Below are 15,232 nucleotides of genomic sequence, written 5' to 3'. Positions count from 1 at the left end.
TTGCACAGATGATGCATCCTTTTAGATTCCTAGCTACAAAGGAACCTGTTAGCATTGAGGATTGTCAAGAGGCACAGCTGAAATTGTGTTTTTACAAATCAGGTTGTGCGGGGCAAATTTTGGCACTTTTTTTGCCACATAATTCTGCATGTGTTTCGCCATTTTCATTCCTTCCACAGACCCCTGCCAAAACAGCTCCATTAACCCTCTTTTCATTTGCAAATATACTGTACATTAAACTGCAACTTATGTAGTGATGGAGATTCTGTAATAAAGTCAGATTAGATGGCTAATATTGTGACCAACCAAACACATTCTTTCTGGGCTCTCAAGCAAAGCATGAGATTAACAGAACAGAGTCATGTTAGCAGCTCTGTCAGGCTGTGCTAGAGATGCATTAAGGAAAATGCTACATCAGCATGCTAACAAGCTCACAATGACAATGTTAATACATTTATCTTCAGCAGGAATAATGTTTATTATAATTATTACCTTCATTTTGTGTGTTAGCATGCTGACATTTTCTAATAAGAACAAAACACAAGCCAACAGGCTGATGGAATTGCAAATAGGATACAATAACATTTTGACCACAGGGCTGTGCTAGATGAAAAGTCGAGAGATCACCTGTGTTATTACAATTCATGCCAGGGATTTCATGCTGCACCACATTCCATGACAGTCCATCATGTAGTTGTTGAGCTATTTCAATAGTAAAAAAAAAAAACGTCACTTCTTGGTTGCACTAAAGGAAAAGCCAGGGGAGCGCCAAAGTCACTAGAATACATGCACTGTGACTGTCTTTGCTGCCAATCCATGTCAAATCAAAGTAATACAAATCTATACGCATGCTAAATGGCTGAAAGCAAAAGATTTAATGTTTGCACTCAGTTTTACTGGTTGATTCAAATTAATTTACAGTGTCCCCTGCACTTTGAATATCCATCAGTATCTTAAGCTATCAAGAGATCACACCCTGCTCCTCTGTCTCTGTCCGTGTTTGTCTTTCGTTAGTATAATTGTGGTTGTATAACATGGTTAGGGGAAGCATATTATACCATCACTATGAGACACAATGTAATCAGTGCCATAATTCGATCAGGACCTGCTGCCACCTGCTCTTGAGCAACATTGCTGCTCTCACGATGACAAACGATTTGGACAAGGCTGACTCACAGAGGGGCAAATACAGAGGTTTCGGCCTGACTGGTAGGTTTTTTTTCTTTTTCTAGATTACAAGTGAATAGAAAGGGTGAGTGAATGGGTGCAATTATTTGCCAGCTGCTAGTTCAAAACTTCAGCTTCTTGCTTTGCAAAAAATGCCATAAAAATCAATCATGAGTAGAAAATGTAGTTTTACTGTGTCAAACAAAAGCACATGAATGCACCCAGAAAAAGCTTTTCTGACAAAAGACACTTTCAACTGCATTAAACCACAAGTAGCTTTGATAAGAATTAAGGTCATCCCAATGTTCATTGGTCAGTCATCTATTATCATATGGAAAGGAACATATACCAACAGCTGCCTCGATGGCAGTAAAAATACCTCCAAAAGTCTGAACTCAGTGGTTGTAAACATTCACAGTGGCATGAAATACAATTTGGTGTAAATGGGTTAGAACATAACCACAAGTGTCCTCAATCTGAGTGACATTACAGCTTTGATTCTAACCCATGACCTTTTGTTTCATGTTGCCTTCTCCTTCATGTCTCAGTCTGGCTGTCTGTCTCTCTCTCCTACACTTACCGCCTCTCTATTTCCTGTACATGATTTAATAAATCGCTCTGCAGAGCAGCACAGCATCACCTCTGGACTGTTACGTAACACAAGGCTGCTATTAGAGCCTTTCTACCATTAACCTGCTTTTGATTTAGGGCCCCGACCGTCATTTGCTGCGTATGACTGCCACAGTGACATGTCAGCACAACGACTACATTCAGTTAATGCAGTAAAATCTGTGGCTGTGCACGCAGCCCAGTACCCTATCACCATACTGGACTAGTTGTTTTATATCCAGTCCTAGTGAGAATGCGAGACGTAGTGTGCAATTTATTTAGCAAGGCAGAAGGTCAGGGTGTGGGTTGAGGTGGTGGACTGAGGTGTAGTAGTATAGTCTGATTTTAGCAGGACTGTGGAGAGAAGTTGCTTTCAACTATTTTAGCTGGAGTACCATGCAACAACAAATGGCAGACCCCAAAACCCTGTCAACAGTTCCAGTTGACCATTGAAGAGGCGGTGCACCAACTACCACTGGAATAACTGTTAAATCCTCTTTGTCTAGAGAACCAGACAGGTAAAGAAAATACCTTTCAACTACATGAGGTGTAGAAAAAACTTTTATCTATATTTTTATAACAATAATAATCTTTCTTGTGCATTTTTTCTGTTACGTTAATACATCTATCAATGACAAAACAGTATCATTTAAATCTGAATGGAGGTATTTCTGACACCTTCTTCAGTAGGAAAATATTGTTTGAACCAGTGTGATTTTCTGAGAGTAAAAGCATTTACATCATACATCACATGGTGCCTTTGAAAAAAGCATTAAAGGGCAAGAAAAGACTTAAAGAAACAGTGTTTTGGTACAAAGAGGTGTTTGCTACAGCTGGATAAGATAATTGTATTAGTGGTGAGACTGAATCAACGTGGGTTACAACGATAAGGGAAACTGCTCAGCTGGCTGGTAATTCTCTTTGAGTTGATCTCTTTAAGTGACCCGTATCTTATACAAGAGGTTAAGTGATCCAGTGTTGATATAAAAATTCTGATCATCGCTGCTTTAGCCACAGTTCATTTGCTGTATCCACAATGTTGCAATTGTCTGCTAAAAAAATTATGACTAGGGTTGCAGCAGTAAGCCATTCTCAAAGTACTGTGGTATGGAAATTGCTGATTACCATATTACGCACATTTGCTTTTGTACGGTATTAAATTCTACCATATGAAATCAAAAAACATTTCAAGGTTACAGTATATCATGTTTCATGTCGGTCCCGACATAATATTTCGTGAAATTACAAGAAAGCATTTGTCCAACAGAAAAAAAAAACCCTTCTGTTTTAATTCTTAATAATAATGACAATAATAATAATGAGGCCAGGCTGCAAACTTCCTGTAAACTCAGCAGAGGCACTGCAACATCATTAACTTGCCCCTTTTCGCCTTTTCTCTTCTTATAACAAAGGACCACAAGGGAGATACCACAGAGCCAGAAGATTCCCTCATCCCCCCACCTGCCTTTGTTTTTCCTTTACTCCTTCTTAACTGTCTGTATCAACAAAACAAACCAAAAAAATCATAACTGGCTTACATTTTTTTTTTTTATCAAGACCAGATCTTGTGAGGAGAAAAAGTAAAGCCAAATCAATAATTATCTTGCCTTATATGTGTGCCTCTCCTTCTGTTCTCTACCTACCCACTGTTCACCACTAATTAGCGTCACAACCAAACAAGGAGGCGTTTAAAAAATAAACTTCAAAGTACATAGAGAAGCCACTCAATTACACGGACAAGAGTCGCTAATGTCCTCCCTCCCTGCTTTCTAGAAATCATTATCTCTCCTCACAGCTGCATGACTGCTTGACAGACATGACAAGACAATCCAATACATTCAGACCTGCCCACTGCAAAACTCCGTCTTACTGCTGGCTTCACATTCAGTGGATTATAATCATGACTCATAATTACCCAACAGCCCTTTGGCCGGTCAGACCAGGCAGCACAGGAGCTCAGGCGACGTATGTGTTCATGTGCACATGTGCACATGGCCTCTGCCTGTGTGTACATTTGCATGAATGTGTGCAGAGCTGCTGCTGTGTTTGTTCTGTGTAATCTGGAGCAGCCACTTTGTAGTGGATCAATTCCTCACAAACAGAGCCAGGCAGCCCTATATGTTTCTGATGCAAATTATGCAAGCGCTCCAAAAACTGGACAAGGGAACGCCTCCAATTCGTGTCAAAGCGCACGTCAATGTTTAGTCATGACATGTATCTTGGGATTGGTCAGATTTTGCACTCTGTTGTCTAGACAGTGGAATGTCTTGCGAAGGATGAATTTATTCACTTGAACATATCACTCTTGTTTCCCTTCATCAGATGATCAACAGCAAAAGAGAACGAGAACGACAAAGTAATGTGTTGTTCTCTGTCACTCTTTCTCTTTTGTTTCAGCTTGAAGATCAATATCATTTTATCATCATAGTGGTCATTTAACTAAAAAAGCACGTGCCACTTGAAAAAGCTGGATAGTGGCACATGCCACAGTATCAAGATTTCTATAAATTGTATACAGTCCTCTTTTCTTCTGTCTGAGAGTGAGTGAGCCCGACCCAAATCCCGAAATTAATTCTGCCTTTTCACGTCACCAGACTGGAGCCCAGGTAACCCCTAAATTTCACCAGATCCGTGTTCGGTCCGTCTCCTCTCTGCCATGGCAGCAAAGCTGATAGTCTGTGTGTGTTCTTCCACTGGTTCCTGCATTTCATATCTACTCTGTTGCAGCTCCGGCAGTCCAGACCCTTCTGTAGCAGATACGCAAGGCTTCTATTTCTGCCGGATGCCAAAGGACTTTGCAGCAGTTCAGTTTAATTCAGCATGGAGCAGACGGGAAGTCACACACCGAAACAACAACATAACATCCAATTAATTTTCATAATAATCCGTGTTGCAGCCAGCACAAAAGTCTCAAAGAAGAGTCAAATCCAAGCTCTTCTTCTAATCTTTTGGTTGGGAACACCTCTTGTCGTCATGTTTTTAACGTATAACTGCTTTTGCGGCCCACAAAGCAGCTTGAAGGTACAATATGTACAAATTTTAGCTGTAAAAATTAAAAAACAATTAGAAATTATCGACAGAATGTGAAAAAATAACAGTTTTGATATAATATCAATGTATTGTGTTTAAGAGATAGCTACTGAGGTTAGCATATGCTGTCCAGCTAAAAACTGCCTGTTGCAGTACGAACAGTCCTGTGCTGTTGGTGTAAACACCAACACAATCCTGGTGCTCCAAGCTCTCAGGCTGGACCATTAGATGCAAGGCTTATCAAGCAAACTAGCTAACAACAGCTACAGTTAGCAGCAGTTAGCAGCTACTCTGGCCATATGCTGCCCCTTTTGTCTTGAAAATGAATTTGACAGGAAGCCAATTCTTGCATTTCACGCCTTGAAGATTATTCCACATCGGCTCCAACATTGTACTGCAACTTGAACAACTAATCATCATGAAGGTAACTGAGCAAACATGCGGATATCCATGGCTGAAATTCAAAGGAATTCCACTGAAATATCATGTGAACTATAAATTTAAATGCCAGGATTGTTTAGCCACGTTGACACTCTTTCTGAGGGGCTTGGTTGCCATATATCAATGGTATTTGTAACCATGATTCCCTGTCAGATGACTCCAGAGATTTGCATCACAATAGCAAATCCTTCATACCAGCTGTATGAACAAACAGATGACATATACATATGTATAGACAGGAACCATGTAGTCAAATAACCAGTGCTGCCAGAGGAACAGCAGATGGATAAATATGTGGTGAAACAAACACAAGCCTCTACACACATTACATACTTCCCATTATTTTTTCCTTTTCCTCTCACCCATATGCCCTCTTCATCCTTTTTCTCTTCTCTTTTTTGCCTTCCGTTTCCAATCTCAGGCTTCTCTGTCCCACTGAGCTCTGATCTTTGTCCCCTCCCCCCGTATTAGTCTAACAGCCGTTATAGGAAGACACACATCCACACACACACACACACGCACACACACACACACACACACACACACACACACATTCATGCACCCACACATAGAGCCAATAACAGACATGGAGACATGTAGGCAGACAGACATGAGTTTTCACTCTCGGTACATTAAGTCATCAATACTTGACCGGGGCGTTAAGATGCACATTATCTGTGCACACAATTACAAACTCACACTGCCAGGCCCCAAAACACAATCACTCTCACACACACACGCACACATACACATACACACACACACACACACACACACACACACACACTGACACAGACACAAACACACCAGTCGCACTAACACTGTTCTCTGGCCTGGCTGCAGACAGTGTAATATAGATTGTTGATCATTGATTTGCTCTACATTTATTATAGCTAACAGCTACATTCTGATCGACTGTCAAAACACAAACACACTCCAAATCACACCATGGAAATGTATTTTATATCCACTTGCCAATGGTAATGCTAATATTCACAATCTCTCCTTTTCATTATCACCAACACATTTGATGTTTCTGATGATTTAGGACTAAAAACATATTCAGCTTCCTGCCCATCAGCCAAAAAAACGGGGAAACCTCCCATCATGTGGCCTGAATTAGACAACATATTGCCTGTGGTCATTTCCAAGGTCACATATATATGTTTTATTTATGTCAGATTAAAACCCTACAACTATTTTGTCATAGTTAAAAAAACATTGTGGGGGACAGTCAAACTCCAGAGCCGGTTGTAAATGCTGAACTTACAATTGAAAGCATTGAGAAAGCTGAAAATACGTTCCCATGTGGCTTCAAAGGCAGGGCAAGAGGAAATGTGTATTTGTATAGCTAAACCAGCAAGCAACCAGAGGCTGTATTTCAGCTCAAATTATAAAGGCTGACAGACAAAAAAAAAACTACAACGTAAGTAGCCTACCAACACTAAATGGAAAAGATCTGTACTAGCCTGAAATTTGGTGGTGAGCTTGTCTATTGTCTCACCAAAGCAGTTTGTGAACACTTCTGTTTATTTTTCAACCAGGGTCCTATTCTCATAGGTTTGCCATTGTGACTATAGGTCATCCTAATTTGTACCTCTGTACCCTCAAAAACAATGTATGCTGGGTGAGGCAGCAAAAGCTTCCTTAAACTCTCTTTATATAAACCTCAATTTAATATTTTATTTTGTGTTAATAATCTGAAACCCTTATATCTGAGTCTGGCCAAAATGATGACCACTGCTCAGCTGCTCAGAGCTGGCCAACTCTGGAGGAGAGAGTCAGGTGCAGAGACAGACCTTCTGGAGGTATAAACACCCAGAGTCACATCGGATCTGATCCAGAGCCATTTACCAACAGGACAAGAGCTCAGAGATTACTTTTGGGATTATAAAAGTGGCTTTATCGTCACACCTGTCAATCAGCCTGACTGCAGCTCCACTGAGGAGACCTCCATTGTCGGGTATTTATGTTCTGTAATGTTGACTGCTGACTGGTGCTGGAGGAGGGGTAATGTACTTTCCTTCATGAAAGTAAAGTTACAGAGAGGAGAGGGAAAAAAGAAGAGAGAGAACCAGAGTCTCAGGTGAGTGTTGAGCTCTCTGAGTGGTTTACCTGAATCAAACACACATACACACACCCTTGGTGTACGCTGTTGCTCGTTATCTTTTGGCTAATGTACAATAAAGTAATTTGGCTTTTTGGGCCGAGTAAACACTTGAGCAACTAACACCAGGTAAAAATGTCCATTTCTCATGAAAATCTATCTGATGTGACTCAGGCACAAATGCTCACAGACAAGATAATGTTTTAAACTTTATTCACCTAGTCTCAGTTGTCTACTTCCTTCCTCACTCTGACTCTCACTTGAAAGTTATAGTGAGATGTGACTAAATGAAATGCACTATTGTGCAAACTTGTGAATTCCTCTGGGTTTGAACGCTGTTGAAATTTGTGATAATGTAAGTACACAACTGAGCTAAATATATACCATAGGTTAAGTCCTTTTATACATTTTAATGTAGAAATCTAACATATTTCTCAAACTACATTGAATTTACTCAGTATAAGAGTCCAAGGGTCGAAAATGATGTAACGCAGTGTTTTTGCTGCCTCCTTTTCCTGAATTTTCTTCTCACTAGAAAGTCAGTCATTAAAAAGCAAAGTTCAGCATCCCTCTGACATCAGACGGGTAAAACAGACCTGCTGATTTTCCCTAACATGGAAGTGAGGAACTTGAGCAAAGGTGCAGCATTTCTATTCCCAAAGCTTCTTTAACCAGTGTATGGGTCACTGAGTGGGAGTGTTGCCTCTTCTTCCTACACACATACGCACACATGAGCACATACAGGAATGGAAAGTAATCTATTTTTAAAAAGCAGAACCGATACAAAGGTTAACATCACATACACACAACTCTGAGGAAGTAAACTGTAAGCCCACACCATGTCACCATGTGGCCATATTCAAAGGACAACTGCTAATGTATGTACAACTTAAATGTATCCATAATCTATGAACCTACATAGGGAAGCATAAGGTAATCTTAAATGTTAAAAGATATAATATAATTCAGATAACAGAAGTTGGTGGAGACCGATCAATAAGGCTGAGTACTGAACTTACATTAATCAGAAACATGTTTCAGAATGCACACTGATGTTGCTCTGTGTGCAAACGGGCAATAGCCTCACACACACCTTATGTATTGAAATTCTGCCTTTGTCGTGTTTACAGGCTGTAGCGTTGCTTTCAAGTCACTGAAAAAAAATCGATAAATGTAAATCTAAAATGCATTTATTCTGCTTTAATGGAAAACTGTTTTTTATTATTATCATTATTAAACCATTCAACTAAAACCAGTTTCTGTCTCCTCTTGAACCCAGACGTACAATCACAAATTAAAGTACCACTTGAAAAAAGACTGTAAGCCCACAATGTGCAATCTTGATTCACAGAATAAGTTGCTATGATAGGTGATTCTGCGGTTTGCAGTGTATCCTCACAAGGTCCTGGGTTTAAACTCACTCATTCTGCATGGGGCCTTACTTTGTTGAGTTTGCAAGGTTTCTGTTTCTGTAGGTTTCCACGCACCCCAAAGGATAAATGCATGTTATGTTTCAGAAATATCCTTGTTATTGCCACGAGCAAGGCCATGGGCTCAGACATGGACAACCAGCAGCACAACACTGCTCCCTCCTCCCTACATGCTGCTGTTAATGCTTGTTCTCATCTCTCCCTTGACAACCAAAGCTTCTTCCTGTTCTAGCTATTATTTATTATACTTGTGGCAGCACTTCCTTCCTTGTGCATAATGTATGCGTTATACCATAGCCATACAGGTCTGGAATGTTCTGTTCTATTGCACATTCAAGTTCAACCTTCAATGTATTTGGATGTTATTGCACAGCACCCTGAGATATTAGCCCAAAGGGAATTCTGTCCTGAATACTTGATGTGTTTTTTTAATTTAAGCTGCCTAAACACCTCATCACCATCATTAAAAAGTCCTAATCTTAACACATTTAAAATCACTGATACTGAGGTACGGAGACTTTCTCAATCCTCAGATTTTATAAATGCTCTGGGGAATGGTGACAGAGAGATGAAATGGAACAGGGGATAGAGTAGAAACAGCACGGGAGCAAATGTCTACTGGTTGTCGTCATTGGTGTGGTGGATGTTGCTATGGAAATGGCCCAAAGTTCAGGCCATGGCAAACACAGGTAAGTGTTTGGGTGAGAGAGACAGACCAGAAGTGACATGTCCTTTTACATTTACATATTTGAAATGAATATTGCTGAGAGCACATTTTATGTTTAGGAAGATTAAAAGGTAGGGTTTCTCATGTGAAAACGCAATACAAATGCATGCAATAAAGTAGCAACCAACAGAACCAACTATGACAGATGTATATGTAAAAGTACGGAAATGTATATCAAATGTTTTTATACAAGGAAAAACATACTATTGCTTTTCCCTTTTACCACTAGTTATTGCATGAATGTTGATGAAGGTTCTCAGTCATCCAGGTCATGGTAATTCTAAATGCTGTATTGTCAGCAGCTGGACTTGTTTCAGTTTCTTGAAGACGTTTCACCTCTCATCCAAGAGGCTTCTTCAGTTCAAACTAACTGGAGGAGAGTCGCAGGCTTTTAAACTCTGTGTGGGAGTTCCCTTACAGAGTCATTAAGGACACATATGAGTTCTGAGTTTCAGAGTCATTAGGGCCACTTGTGGATCGTTGACCAAACCGGCCTTCATCTGGGTTGCTAGGACTAGGTGAGCCCAGGTGTGAATGGTTGTTAAGGTGTCTGGGGAGGGAACTCAGTACTGCATTGTCGGTGGGTGATTTTAATTAAAGTATACCAGCACAAGTGGAGACTTTGAGGCTCTGTACTGTAGTCTTTATAATGCATACTGTATTTCAAATAAACTGTAAAATACACTGTATAACTGACCAGACTGCTTCAGATTCATACAGATGCCTTCGACAAGATGACTAGCCTGTACTGAATATTCCATGTTATGGCTGGCTGAGCTGCAGATTAATGGTTGGTATTATCTCTTGAGCAGCTTCTTCTAATTCTTCAGTTCACACTACTCACTGTAATAAAATGCCTGAGGATTTTTAAGAGTATGTATGTATTTTTATAATGAGAATTATTTAATACAGGAAGAGGAAAATGATCTTAATGTGGCCTGACTGCAGCTAGATAGAGAAGGCATGCTCCCTTTAGAGACGTTAGAAATGCTATAAAACACACAATAAAGACGTAAACTTTAGATTTAATTATTTTGTGTTGCATATTGTACTCTGTACCCTGAGACTGTTAAAGCACTGAAGCATTTTTATATTTGTTTGCTTTATGTCCAGTACAAATTTCCCTGAGGAACCAATACAGTAATGTTGAATTAAGAACTTTGGTATGCTCTCTAAACCTGCTTTCATCTCAAATTACCCTTATGTTACGAGCAAAGGATGCTTAATAACCAGCAGATAGCCAGACTATAGAATTAATGTGTTTATTTGCTTTAATCGTCTTATTTTTTCAAATCAGTAATACTAATACACTAACTACTACTCACTCACTCACTCACTCACTCACTCATTACTCCTTTGGAAATCAGACACAAGTCTGGAAAGTGGTCAGTGTGCTGAGTCCAGGTCTTATTTGCACCTACGCTTCTCTAAGGATCCTGTTCATAATGCAATTAAGGGACAATTTAAGGAAGACAACATTACTAATGCTTATTTGTTGGAGAGCACATACTGTCGGCTACTTCTGTACCGTGCACTATAGCTGCTGACTAATGGAGAACTCATCTAGTCATCTTTTGATGAGAGGGCAAGGTTCACAGCAACACTGGCTAGCGTTTACAAGTATGGTTATTGTTATTAAGTTGTCTGTTTGCATCATTGTTGATGTGATCTGTTGTGGAGACTGTTTGATGTGGTTGTATTTTGTTCAGTTTCTTACCCGAGGACACTTTGAAATGCGGCCTATACAGAGAAAAGAACAACTGATCTTTGGGTAAGTGGGAAACCTGTTCTACCTCCTGAGCGACAGCTGCCAAGGAAATGAATAGAAATGAATAACTGATTAGAATATGTGTGATAGGACTGTTAGAACTGCCATCTGCTAAAACAGAGAAATTACCCACCAGCTGACCCTACATCATTCAGGTAGGCAATAGTTTAAAAATGGTGCTGTTACAAAGACTTTAGGTAGTTTACCCCTTTTGACATTGGGTTGATGTGCATGTCAAGTTAGATTTACTTAGCTGTTTTATCAATGCAACAAAATGTGAACAGAAGTTAATTTATTCAAGACAACAGTATAAGCAGATTTCTGAGGCACCCATTTGGCATGCTCTTCTTAGAGCTTTTACAATGAATTACTGATTTTGAAATACACGTCTTATTTCAAAAAATTCTACCAAAAAGCAGCCTCAGTCAAATAGATTATTTCTGTGTGGGATTGTGTGTTTGCAAGAGAGAGAGAAGCTAACCTATACATAGAGCCCTGGGAATTTAAAAAGATATAAATAATCCCAAGCATCGTTTTCTGTATTATAAAATAATTTATTAATATATAATGCATTCATTTATGCATAATGGACAGATTATACATGATATATGTCTGTGACAGCCCAATATCGGCTGATAATGTCGGACACACAATCTCTGTCAGCCTCTATATCTGAGTACCTTGTAAATGAAATGCAATATTGAAAGTGATAGAAACCTTGCAACACACACTTAACACAAGTCTTATCTTGAAAATCATTTTATTTCAAGTCAAATAAAGTTTCTTGGTGTGCCGTAGAGCAGATGAATCAGTAAATGTGGAAGACTGAGATCGTCTCAGTTTATGTAACATATAATCCTGTTAGCTGTGCCTGTGATTTACTGCAGGTGCCCTGTATTTATCCTGCTCCCACGGGATTGTTTACATATGTGTGATTTTAGCTGCTTGTTTCAGCTGACAGGGGATTGAAGCGGGGCGCTGGTGCTGCTCATAACTGACAGATTGCAGCATTGAAGGCTTCAACAGAAGATGTTTTTTTGCTGAGTTCTTCTGTTTGTTTGTTTTTTTGCATCACTTGCCTTTACAGAACAGTACACATCCAGCTGATCTTTAACTGGCAACAGACAGCTTTTGTCATTCTGAAGTAAAAAATGACTGTGAGGTGTAATGGTTGTAAAAAAAATTACTCTGAAAAGATTTTGAAAAGATTTTTGCACGATCCGGCACAATGGAAGTGCATCTGCTATTGTGCAACCAAAACAGGAAGAGACTTTTTCCCTGGTCACTATCCCTGGGTTACAGTGGAACAACTGGAATAACTCTGAAAACTTTGCACTGCAAAAGGAAAAGAACACCACCGATAAAACAAGCGAAGAAAAACTGAGGTCAAACAAGAGAGAGCAGAAGGCCATTCACTGGAGAGCACTGGTGTTGTGTCGATATCTGTCGCCCCCGCTTATATGTGTTCCGCCTTACCACCTTATCAAAACAACCAGGTGTTTTGCTCTGCTTCTTCATAGCACTGAGATCAGGGTTTCTAGTTCAAATTGGGATTATTAAGATTGTTTTTTGCTTGGATCAGTGGCTCAGCTGCTAGCGGTAGCCATGTCAGTAATGCTGATTTTGTGACGGTGGGGGGAATTTGAAAAGTGGTCTGTTTCTGCTTTAAGTCCAAGCTCACTCTCCATTTAGGTCCGTTTGGTCGCCACCAACACTTATCAGGAAAAATATCAGGCTGTTTAGCTACCTATGTTTGCCAGCTATTGTTACCTTGTCTGTCAGCAAATTTAGAGCTGGAACATTTTCAGTCGGTTTATCAGAATTTTTTTGATACTTTGACGGCTGTCTGCTGCTGTAAAAATGCTTATAAAAGCATAAAAGTGAGACAGAACCAAATACAAAAGCTGAGAGTGTCTGAAATGTCAAATGAAGCTGAAGGGAACAGAATTCCAGAGTGGTGATGTATAGGTTTATCACTAAAAATGGCACCTTTTAAATGATACGGTTAATCTATCAGCCAAATTCATGTACACTAACATGGAACTTAACTCAAGTTCTACATTGCTCTCAGTGATCTGTAACAGAAACAAATATGAAGGTAATGGTTAAGACTGCTTCAAAGAATGTAGTCTACCACCTGCACGGCCTAATCAACCTTGTTTTACCTGGAAGCAGCCGGGCTGTTGCAGAACAGCACCAGGCCCTGTTCCAGACCGCTTCTGCTCCTTCTGCTGGCTGCAACAAAATCTGAGTGTACCCGCCCTAATCAATGTTGCCAGCTGCACTAGTTGCATCTTGAACTCTGCATTTTGAATCAACTCAGCCATACACACACTTTGAATTCACCACATGGGAGGCTGAAAATAGAAGGAAAATGAGGAGGAAGTCTAAAATCAGGTTAACATGGAGCACCGAGCAGCAGCTCTTTAACCTCAGCACCTCACTAATTACCGTACAGGGCTTCCTCTCATCCTCCCTCCCCATTCCTCCCCTGTCAACCTCTCACACACACAGACACACACTAACACACACACACTCATTGAGGTCAAAATATGGCCTTTAGTCCATGCAGGTAATGAGAGACCATGTGTGGAGCTCCAGACGTATACTGTGCGGTCTTCACATGTACTTTTTGAGTTTCATCTCATTATCAGTGTGTGGTCGGCTCTCCGTGCGCTTCTGAAACCATATGGTTCAATCACGACAGCCACATCTGACACACACGACTCCACCCAAAGCACCTCTTTACGACCTCACACGAGAAGTAGATTAGGGCCCTCGGGAGACAGAACAGGAGGGCACCTCTACGGCAGACAGAAAGGCAGCCGAACGCGTATGTGATAGGAACAGCTAAGGTTAAGTTACAGAATACATAAGTATTAAAGATATAGAGCCAAATATCAGCTCACATGGTCAATAGTCTGAATGATGTGGGTGTCTATGATTTAATCAGTTAACGGGGTGGATGACTGACAGCACTCAAACACTCAAACACACACACACACACACACACACACACACACACCTACACACACACACACACACACACCTACACACACACACACACAGACTCACTCACACGGTTTCCAAATATAAACCTCTGGCTGGAAGATTAACTAAACCAAACCCAAATCCTCCTCTCTGCATCCTCTCAGCAGAGGTAAAGGCAGGACCAGCGGTGAAAACATAATCTCCCCACATTCACACAGTCAGTTCTCAATGACCTGCCAACAGCAGCAGGCTGGCAACCAACCCCCTGTTTGACCCACACACACACACACACACACACAACACACACACACACACACACACACACACACACACACACACACACACACACACACACACACACACACACACACACACTCACGATCCACTGCACATCTGTCCACCCTAAATGTAGCTTTAGCGAGATGCACATATTTCAACAAAATGAAGATAATCCAGAGTAAATATCGTTCAGCCAATCTCATTCAGATGGATTACAAAAACGAACCGTTCCCTTTCCTAATCCTCCTGCAAAAAAACCCAATTTGAACATGCTGATGCTGTAATCATGGGTGGTTTAGTTTACATCAGCCGACGTAAAGTAGTCACTTACCAAAGCCAGTGGTTAAAGATAAACAGCTGTAACAAAGTCTGCAAAGAAGTTGGGTCAGTTGGGCACTTTACATGGTTTGATATCGTGATCTAATTTCAACATTTACATTTAAAATTTTGGAGCACTGGTTACTTGAAACCAAGTATAATATCATTTTTTGTTTCCCCAGTGCAAACATATCTCATTAACACCAGAACACATTTAGGGACTGTGTAAAAATAACTGGTCTTAAGAGATGGGCTGAATGTTTTAAAAAGAGAGACCCTCCCCCACAATATTAATATTTCCCATTTTCTTGGAAACAACCTGCAGCCCCATTCTCTATTATATCTCAAAATAACTGCATTGAACT

The 15,232-nt window shown here is 40.3% G+C and overlaps 1 protein-coding gene across 2 annotated transcripts in view; it reads right to left on the bottom strand.

Annotated features, from left to right (window-relative positions):
• smpd3 (sphingomyelin phosphodiesterase 3) overlaps positions 1-15,232 on the bottom strand; it is an 81,684-nt gene that overhangs the window by 51,354 nt on the left and 15,098 nt on the right. The window contains exon 1 of one of the 2 annotated variants that reach the window (XM_030425797.1): positions 5,581-5,769. The exons of the other annotated variant lie outside the window; for it this stretch is intronic. The gene's annotated coding sequence lies outside the window, so the exon portion shown is untranslated. Of the gene's footprint in view, positions 1-5,580; positions 5,770-15,232 lie in introns of those variants that run through there. 2 annotated transcript variants of the gene reach the window in all.

Source organism: Sparus aurata, chromosome 8, assembly GCF_900880675.1.
Source record: "Sparus aurata chromosome 8, fSpaAur1.1, whole genome shotgun sequence".
In the NCBI taxonomy this organism is placed as follows: Eukaryota; Metazoa; Chordata; class Actinopteri; order Spariformes; family Sparidae; genus Sparus; species Sparus aurata.
This window is presented reverse-complemented; position numbering and strand designations above follow the sequence as displayed.